The 10,000-nt window shown below is 37.4% G+C and overlaps 1 protein-coding gene and 1 pseudogene across 1 annotated transcript in view; both read right to left on the bottom strand.

Moving 5' to 3' along the window:
• LOC137639959 (protein abrupt-like) overlaps positions 1-10,000 on the bottom strand; it is a 44,945-nt gene that overhangs the window by 18,128 nt on the left and 16,817 nt on the right.
• Positions 7,097-8,811, bottom strand: LOC137638961 (protein couch potato-like; annotated as a pseudogene).

Here is a 10,000-nt window from a genome sequence, read left to right as displayed (position 1 = left end):
ATAATATCAATTAAACGCTATTGAATACCAAGAATGCTAGACATGTTAAAAGTAATTTTTAATCGTCAGCTTCACTAAATAGGTCCTCTGAGGAAGGACGCTGGTGACTGGTACAACACATGAACATACGCTTCCGGGGTCTAAGCGATGTCAGGCAGGGCAGTAAAAAAAAAAAAAAAAAAAAAAAAAAAAACCTTTAACCCATACTAATATGAAAAAAAAGTTAATATAAGAATTTATTTGATGTAGAAAAGGAAATAAACGACAATAAAACAGAGACAGCAAAGATTATTTCCAAAATTTTCTTAGGTAATTTCCGTTTTCTTTCGACCTATTTACGTTATTAATGATGTGGAATGAAAAGAATTAATAGATTATTTTTCCCTTTCCGTCCTCTCTCATGGAAGCTTCCGTCTATGGTTTGAATGACGGAAGAAAAATAGTCAATATTTCGTAGGTTTAAAACTAAACAATAAATCATAAAATACTGTTGGTGAATCTATAAATGAACATGTATAATATATATTAGTGTGTACGCATAAAAACATACATGCCAACGTACATACGGAGATTACCGTATTTTTTTATCAAACCAATCACAAAATAAAAATTCATACAATGAACATAAATTAACAGTTGAAATACTCTCCAGTCACTAATCTAGATAAGGTATCTCCAATCACTAATCTAGATAATGACTATCCAATCACTAGTCTAGATAATGACACCCTAGCGAGACACAAATCTAGATTGCTAAGGATTGGAGTCCCAAAAGGAGAAGGTAATATTAATTCACATCAGATTAATTAATTAAATTAAATAAATTAATTAAATTAAAGAAATTTTATAAAATTAAGTCTCCCTTCAATTCATCTTTTACTAAATTTATTTTTCCGCACAAATTCGAAATGGTGATGAGTATTAGTTTTTAAATATCTGGGATAATTTCGTCTTACTTCCAATTTTGAATTTCTAATTCTAATCTTACTTGAATTTGAAACCTAACGTAGTCTAAATCATCGAAGATCATCTATACTTAAAAAAATCATTTTAAGTCAGTTTCTAATAACATCGTCTCCATCACTCTAGTATGACCTTAGGCTATCTTTCTATGGTATTAAAATTACCTCTTAACTTCTATTCACTGAAATGTTCATGTCTTTTAACCCTAGCCTTAAATGTTAAAAGATATGCCAGCACCATTTCATTCTGATGTACTGATAAATTATTTCTTAAGTATGTTTCTTGGTCTAAGACCCTCAGTTATTTCCTTTTAAATTTTCGGACCAGTTTCTTATAATTTACGTTATCTACTCCCCACAGTCTACTCTTGGCATCTAAACCTCTACTCTGCAGTTTTTTTTTTATTTCTTGCCGTTGTAGGAGGCGCTTCTAGAGGGCAAGAGCCCGTGCCTTGCATATTTTTGTTTATTTGTTTTTATGTAAAGTTAATCTAATACCTACCTACCTTCTGGATGCGATGGGACAGGACAGCCCTTTGCATCGGTTTCCATATTTTTTTCCCTTTAGAGAATAATCAAAATAATTCCATTCTGCCAGAGCAGCTAAATCACAAGCATACCATGAGCAGTACTCGTTCGATGGAGCCATGCGTAGGATCGACCTTTCCCCGAATTCTTTTTCAATTGAGCTATTGGTGTTGTTATTCTATCTGAATTCTCGTCATACTTATGAATTAATTTCCGATAATATTCTACTTACAATCTGTAGACTGCCATTTCCCCCAAATTACCACTGACACAGCACTACTACATTTTTTTTAATGAGGCACCCTTGCACCAACTCGCAGCGGTGCCCTTTTAGCTCGGAAAAGTTTTCTGCTATCTGATTGGTTAGAATTATCTTGCGATCAGGAAATTTTTCCGAGCTAAAAGGGCACCGCTGCCTTTTCCGAGTCGGTGCAGATCTACTTCACTAAAAAGAATTGACTATAGATTATCTTCCTTATTTGATTTACCCTGAACTCTTTCAGAGATCCTTCTATGGCCTAAGACACTCAAAAAGCACCACGACAATCTAACTCCTTTTGACACTCCAAGCCTGTGGGAATCCTTATACTGTATATCATCAGTGAGGGAAGCATAAACACACTGCATCTTAAAATCTAAAAAAACAGACTGGTGAAGCAGAGGAAACATACAACACTCTTGGAGCGAAACAAACACATTATTACCCTTCGTAGTTTCCTTGTTACACAAGTGAAGGATTACAGTTTATAACTAAGCACACGATGAAATGAGTCATATGAAACACAAAGATTTACATTGATGAATATAATCACCCTAAGCTCTCTTATCTCGTTATCTTGAAGAGCTCCACGACAACAAAGCACAAATGAACACTTATTCAAAGAGAGCGTCGTAGAAGACAGTCTTTGGTCTGCGATAGAGAGCTAATAGAGTCTTCGGTATTTTTATTGTTTTTTGTTTTTTCAGTTTTATACTAGACAATTTACATAACACACCAGTTAAAACGCTTCTTCAAGAGTCCAGTTTTTGACTTTCAGGCTCTCAGCCCAAAAATAAACAGGGTAACTAGCTTCAAGTGATTCATATGGAATCAATATTTACTTTCCCTCAGCTTGAGGAAAACCGAATAGTATTGTTGAAACAATGCTATGATAAAGTTGACCTTCAAATTAAAGAAAAATGAATGTGCATGAAATGGCATGGATTCTGTCACTACAATGGAAAATCTACTTATAAGGAACAATTCACTTAAATATTCATGATGACGTTGCTGATGTAACATCATCCAGAAATGAACAACCTCAGTTGTGTAATGTCAGTTGCTAATAGCACCAAATAAACTCTGTTGCTTCAATGTTAAAACCAACTAGTACCCCATACAGAGTTTGCTTTTGGGAAAAGAGGAAATTATATTGGACTCAAGAAGACCCTGAGGTAGAGACAGGTGATAGTTTGCCTGTCATTGACAGACAGAAACTTTACTTTATTATTTTTTTTTTTTTTACCTAGAGGAAATTATAACTTTGCTTCTACGCAACGGGTTGAATCAAAAAGGGACTTACTCGTTGTAAGAACGCAGACTTTCACCCGGAAAGCCTTTTGTCCAACGCCTGACTTAGTTTTTCTTTATTCTTAGGACATTCAACTACGTAACATCAGACGCATTCCAACCATAAAATTCTACAACATCTTAGCAATTGCGTCCATTTCTCTCATCCAGTCAAGTGGTCCCCAAAAGCAGGAGTAATAACAGCCATTCTGCTGATAAACATTCCATCTCTCACAAATCCTCCTTAATAAGTTTGTTGCATGTGCAGATGATGCTACTCTCTTTGCCTCAATTCAGTCTATTGAACGTATATTCCGGGTTGCTGAATCCCTTAATAGAGATCTAGCTAATAGTGCATGATGTAAATTATTATTTGCAAAGATTTGAAGAACATAAACAAATTTAAAATTGGCTTGAATTTAAAAGGTAAATAATTGATACTGTAACTTAGGCATTACATAACTAAGACAGCGTTTATTTTTATTAAATTACTTATTACCCATGTTTTATACAGCCACTAGGAAACAATATTATACCAAAGGATATAGGCTGGCTTATCTTACTTGAAGTTTGATGGAAAAAGTTTGGTATGTCAATTTTATTTTCAGCCAAGAAATTTTACTTAATAGCCCCTGAAAGGGATTCACTTTACGTCTCTCGCCTGATTCATCTTCGCTTTCAAGACCAAAAAGTCAAAATCAACAGTTGAAAAACAATTTGCATAATTATTTACCTTTTACATTCAGCAAAAAATTTACAAAATAAATTTATAATTAAATAACAATTTTGGAAGTCACAAGTAATGCTTTGTATTTGAGTAAGCAATTGATGATAATCTACTCTTAAGATGAAAACAAACCAAGCTCTAAAATCAACGCAAAAAAAAAAAAAATTAAATATTCATATAACAACATATTTCCATTATTCACTCCAGAAATAACACCTGTGAGAAAACAACAACAACTTTCGTATATTTGTATCAAAACCAACAAATTGTTAGAATAAACTTTATACACCATCCATTTGATCATAAATCATTCCCGCCAGTGTCAACATCAAGAACCATTCCTTATTTCACGACACCTTCCACTGCAGTCTTTTAATTCCAATTTATACTAATCACAAGTCCTTAAAAGTCACTTTGGACTATAAGAATTGCTCACGATCCACCGCTAACTCACAACATATACACACACCTTAACCTACTTATACTGGGCGGACTCTAACAGAGTAGATAGATCAGTTAACAGACAAGCAACCAGCACAGACGGTTCCAAATCTCAGTCGATATCACAGAGAGGAAAAGAGAAAGAGAACGATTTTCACTTAACTGGTCTTTCTTTTGATCTCATTCAATCCTTCAGTATGAAGAACAATTTGAACAGCACCTTAAAAACACGTAAAAAAAACGTCTTTTTTTTCGATAGGAGCAGCGGACTTACACCTACGACAGCAATTCTTTAAGGAATTTCCAAATCACTGATAAGCCTTACACACATATTCAATATAGCAATGCTATTTCATATACAAAGTTGTGATTGACTCAATGGTCACATTGGGTTTGAGACTAAAAGATATTTTAATATATTTGATATTTGTATTTTTTTCTTTTGTAAAGAAATGGTCACATTCGGTTTGAGACTAAAAGATATTTTAATATAATTGATATTTGTATTTTTTTCTTTTGTAAAGAACCTGAACACTAAAATATCAAAGATTTTGGCTAAAAAAATCAAAATCGAGATATTTAATTCCTTTTAATGCATCGTGCATTTAAGGATTACGGTTTGGTATACTACAGAAGATGAGAAAAAAAGCCAAAAAAATACAGTAGAATGTATCAATTCTGTAAATTAAAGCCTCGATTCAAGTCCAATGGTGTATCAGCTATTCCAAAAAACACATACACAAAGAGAGAGAGAGAGAGAGAGAGAGAGAGAGAGAGAGAGAGAGAGAGAGAGAGAGAGGTGAGGATTACCTCGTCTATGCTTTTCTAATTTTAATCATGATATGCTTTATAGTTCGGTGGGGAACTAATCAATCTCGTTGACACCTTTTTTTATATCTTCCCGGCAACTTCTTTCTTAGCTGATTGACTACCATGGATACAACTCGCTGTTCAAGTAAAACAGATGCTCATGAGAGAGAGAGAGAGAGAGAGAGAGAGAGAGAGAGAGAGAGAGAGAGAGAGAGAGAGAGAGAGAGAGAGAGAGAGAGAGCGTCTCCTCTATTTTTCTCAACTTGCAACGGCGGCCCACTGTAGTTGACTAGACCACCATGGACACAACTCACTACCTAAGAAAAATAGATGCACATGAGAGAGAGAGAGAGAGAGAGAGAGAGAGAGAGAGAGAGAGAGAGAGAGAGAGAGAGAGTATGTGTGTGTCTCCTCTCCTTCTCTCAATTTGCAACAGCAGTCCACTGTAGCTGATTGACTACCATGGACACAATTCGCTGTTCGAGTAAAACAGATACACATGAAAGAGAGAGAGAGAGAGAGAGAGAGAGAGAGAGAGAGAGAGAGAGAGAGGAGAGAGAGAGAGAGAGAGAGAGAGAGAGAATACTGAAATTTCCAAGTTTTAAGACCAGACCTAATGGCTTCAGGAAACTTCAGATTCAACGAGGAAACAGAAAAGAGAAATAACTAATCTCTCGTTATTATGTGTCTGGAATATTGTGCAATTAACTGTGAGCCTATAAAATAAATCTATAAAAATATTAAAATATATCTGGGTAACCTTAAGGAGAAAAGTATAAGGCTGTGAAAGTATAAAAAGGAAATCATATAACTTGATCTTGTATCTTAGCATGGATTACATACAGTTTACTGTTAAAAATTTGCCGTAAAAAACGGAAAAAATCCTGGAATAAAAGTTGCCAGGCATTTACCGTTTTAAAAAACGGATATAGTGACGTAAAGGAGTGATATTACGGTCACCAACCCGTAAAACATGATAACAAAGTAGGGTAAAAATAACGGTCGCCTTTAATTTACTGAAATACGGCTGAGAACAGTATAGTTTTACCAATTTACGACTCAAATTACGGGTTTTTTAAACAGTGGTAGTTCATTGTAAACATAAACCAGTCAGCTATAAACAGCGTTTTAAATTGACTGCCTCTGAGGTCAAAAGCCAATGTGACATGACCCAAGGTTTATAGAACTTTGGTATGACCTATAATTAACCTCGACGTTCGTTCTCCATTTACGGTTGTTCTCAATCCAAGCACTTCTCTCTAAAAACGTTTCCTTCTCTCTGAGAACGTTTCCTTCTCCCTGGGAACGTTCCCTTCTCTCTGAGAACGTTTCCTTCTCTCTGAGAACGTTTCCTTCTCTCTGAGAACGTTTTCTTCTCCCTGGGAACGTTTCCTTCTAGCTGAGAACGTTCCCTTCTCTCTGAGAACGTTTCCTTCTCCCTGAGAACGTTTCATTCTCCCTTGAACGTTTCCCTCTAGCTGAAAAAGTTGCCTACTCTCTGAGAACGTTTCATTCTCCCTTGGAACGTTTCCCTCTAGCTGAGAAAGTTGCCTTCTCTCTGAGAACGTTTCCTTCTCTTTGGGAACATTTCCTTCTCTCTGAGAACATTTATTTTTTCTCTCAGAACGTTTCCTTCTCTTTGGGAACGTTTCCTTCTCTCTGGGAACGTTTTCTTCTCTCTGAGAACGTTTCCTTATCTCGGAGAACGTTTCCTTCTTTCTGAGAACGCTTCCTTCTCTCTGAGAACGTTTCCTTCTATCTGAGAACGTTTCCTTCTCTCTCAGAACGTTTCCTTCTCTCTGAAAACGTTTCCATCTATCTGAGAACGTTCCCTTCTCTCTAAGAACGCTTCCTTCTCTCTGGGAACGTTTCCTTCTCTATGGGAACGTTTTCTTCTCTCTGGGAACGTTTCCTTCTCTCTGAGAACGTTTCCTTCTATTGCGAGTTCTTACACTCAACACTGAATGTCAGGCTGCAGTGAACACTTAATAGCAAAGGTATAGCTATGACAATTATATATCTTGGGGGGGGGGGGGTTTACATGACACAGGCCTAAAAAAAAAAAAAGGAAAATAGGCCTATCGGTCGACCAAGCGAAACAAAAAAAGAAATTTCACACCGACCCTCAACAGTAAAACCAACATCAAGCATTGATCTGAGCTCACTATTTTTATACAACAGGTAGATAGATATGGATTACAGGTGACACAGATTTCGGTTATTGTTGAGAGAGTCATGTCAATCATACATTAGATCACGTCTTAAGAAGCTTCGGAAGCGCTAAGTTCATTACGATTGCACCTAGAAATATTATTACATGTACATGTTTTCACTTATCATCTTGTTAATAGTAAACCTCTACACAGCCATTGCAATAGATCACACAATTGTTTAGTTATTTGCTATTTCTAACTAACCTTTCTCTTCCGGGAAATAAAATGATTCACCTTAATGAATAAAATTTTCACTAGCACGTCAAATCTAACTTTATGTAATCACGAAGCATATCAAAATACCTAAGGATATTTACACATTTCTCGTTTGATATATTTAGCTTCCCAATCTATTTACATCATCCTAATTTTCTGAACAAATACTATTTCTTACACAACGCTTTTACATAATCCGTGGTTAGTATCAGACAACACACAAGCAACTCAAAAAAAAAAAAGGTCATCTACGTTAGCTTAAGGTAGCTATTGCCTGCAAGGGTTAAATGGTGTAATAACCATCAGTCGGAATCTCTTGTTTGATCTGAATCGAATGAAACGAGAATCTCTCTTGCTTGACAGGTTGGGGAGGGGGACTGGCAGCCTGGCCACTGCTGTCAGGTTGGGGAGGAGCGGGACACTGAGAGGGCGGGGCATGCACAGAAGGAGGCGGAGCTATGGAAAATGAAGATGAGGGTTGACCAAATTGAGGGAAATGGGAATGCCCATTGAAGTGGGTGGATGGTAAGTCCATGCATGATTGCCCGGGCACGGCAAAACTCATTGACGTGGAGGAGGAAGAGGCTGAAGCAGAGGCAGTAGAAGAAGAGGTGGAAGAGGAGTGGGGGTGACCGGCAGAAAATGAGGAGGGGTTAGGGAATGATCTGTGGGCAGGGCTAAAGGGCGGGGTTTGGGCAGAACTGGACGGTGATTCGTGGGCGATGTGATGCTGGGCGGGGTCGAGGGTGATGACGCTGGTGGTGGTAGGGGTAGCGGTGGAGGTACTGGGGGTATTTTGGCACGGGGGCAATAGCGGGGTAGGTCTCTGCCTGATGCCATGCTGTTGCAAGAGGTGAGACTGCAAGTACTGTCGCGTCTTGAAGGTTTTGCCGCACACCCCACAGACAACCCACTCCCCCCGCCCATGCACGTTGGCCAGGTGTTGCTTAGGTTGCCCACTGTACTGTAGCTCCGCCCACAAGCCTCGCACCACGGACGCATTTGATGTTGCTGTTGTTGATCGAGCTGTTGTTGTTGCTGCTGGTGGTGTTGCTGTTGCTGCTGTTGAAGCTGTTGCGCCCCCTGAACCCCCTGTAGACCCTGCTGGTGCTGGGCATGATGGGAATGTTGCTGTAGCAGGTGCAGGGCATTGGGGGCGGCGTTGGGTATCCCGGGGGAGACATGCGTGACTACCCCCTGGTGGTGATGATGATGGTGATGGTGATGGGGGCCAGTTGCTGCTGCAGGGGGGTCAGCAGCCCCGGCCCCCCCTGCGAACTGGGACAGCAGCATTGATAGGTCTAGGTCACGTGACCCCATACACCCTGCAAGTGACGTCAGCACTGTGGTCAGCTGATCTCTCATGGATTTTGCCGTCAAATTTTTAGTGTGAAGCACAAAAGGATTTTTTATATACTTTACATATATCAAACTTTTCTATTTTGTTTTTTGATTTTTAAAATGATTCATTTAAACGAACTGTTACTGGGCAAAAGGTTAATATGAAATTCTTCAATGTTTTAAGATTTATGATTAAAAGGAAAAAATGGCTCTGGTTTCACAATTTTTAAATAGCAAAAGTTTAGCAAAAGAGAAAATACGATAATAATGATAACAATAATAAAGAGTTAATAATAAAATATTGAAAAATTGGATAAAAACCATGCAGCAATAGTGAAGATAAAATGTGACATTGAGATATATAAAGAAGAACAAACGTGTTGCGCATGAACAGTGAAGATTCACACCAATGGAGCAATATATAACAATGATAATAATAGTAATAAAAAAGATGTGTATATATATAAAAAATTCACTAGGGAAAAAAGTTGATGATACTAAAAAAAAAAAATTAAATAAAAGAGAAATATGCCAACCACAGTTTTGAACACCACCGCCATAATCGGCCAAAATATCTGATGTGTCAACTCTAAATAAACTCTTTCACTTGAGCCATGCATGATCAGGAATTTTGAAATAACACGAAGCTGGGGGAAAATACAACTGAAATACAGCTGCATTTATAACAACAACGACAATAACAGCAGCAGCAGCAGCAGCAGCAAGGGGGGGAGGGGGGGAGGGAGTGTGGACTACGAAGCTCAAGTGTAATGTGTTTTTTAGAATCAACTTAAAGGGAGACATAAAGAGAGAGATTCAAAGGAACAATATTTTTTTCTTCATCTGTTTTCTATTCATAATTTTTTTTTTCGTTTTTTTTTTTTTTTTCTTTCGTTTGAGTCTCTCTCACAGGCCGAAACAGAACAATATTTGCCTCACTTACTGTTGGGTTTACTGCATGGCTTGCACAATCTTAGACTCTCTGGAAACATTTCTACAATGTTGAAAAGACCTTGATATCAAATATTTTTTCTGACAAACATCTTCGTCATCCCTTATATAAAAATAGGCTGAATATTTTTCTAACAAAAATCTTTGCCATCCTTTACTTAAAAATAGGCCAAATGTTATTTTTTTTTTTTCAACAAACATCGTCATCCCTTATATAACAATAGTCCAAACATTTTTCTAACATACATCTTCGTTATCCCTT

Source organism: Palaemon carinicauda, chromosome 4, assembly GCF_036898095.1.
Source record: "Palaemon carinicauda isolate YSFRI2023 chromosome 4, ASM3689809v2, whole genome shotgun sequence".
NCBI classification, from domain to species: Eukaryota; Metazoa; Arthropoda; class Malacostraca; order Decapoda; family Palaemonidae; genus Palaemon; species Palaemon carinicauda.
Note: the sequence above shows the minus strand (reverse complement) of the source record. Positions and strands in the feature narration are given on the sequence as shown.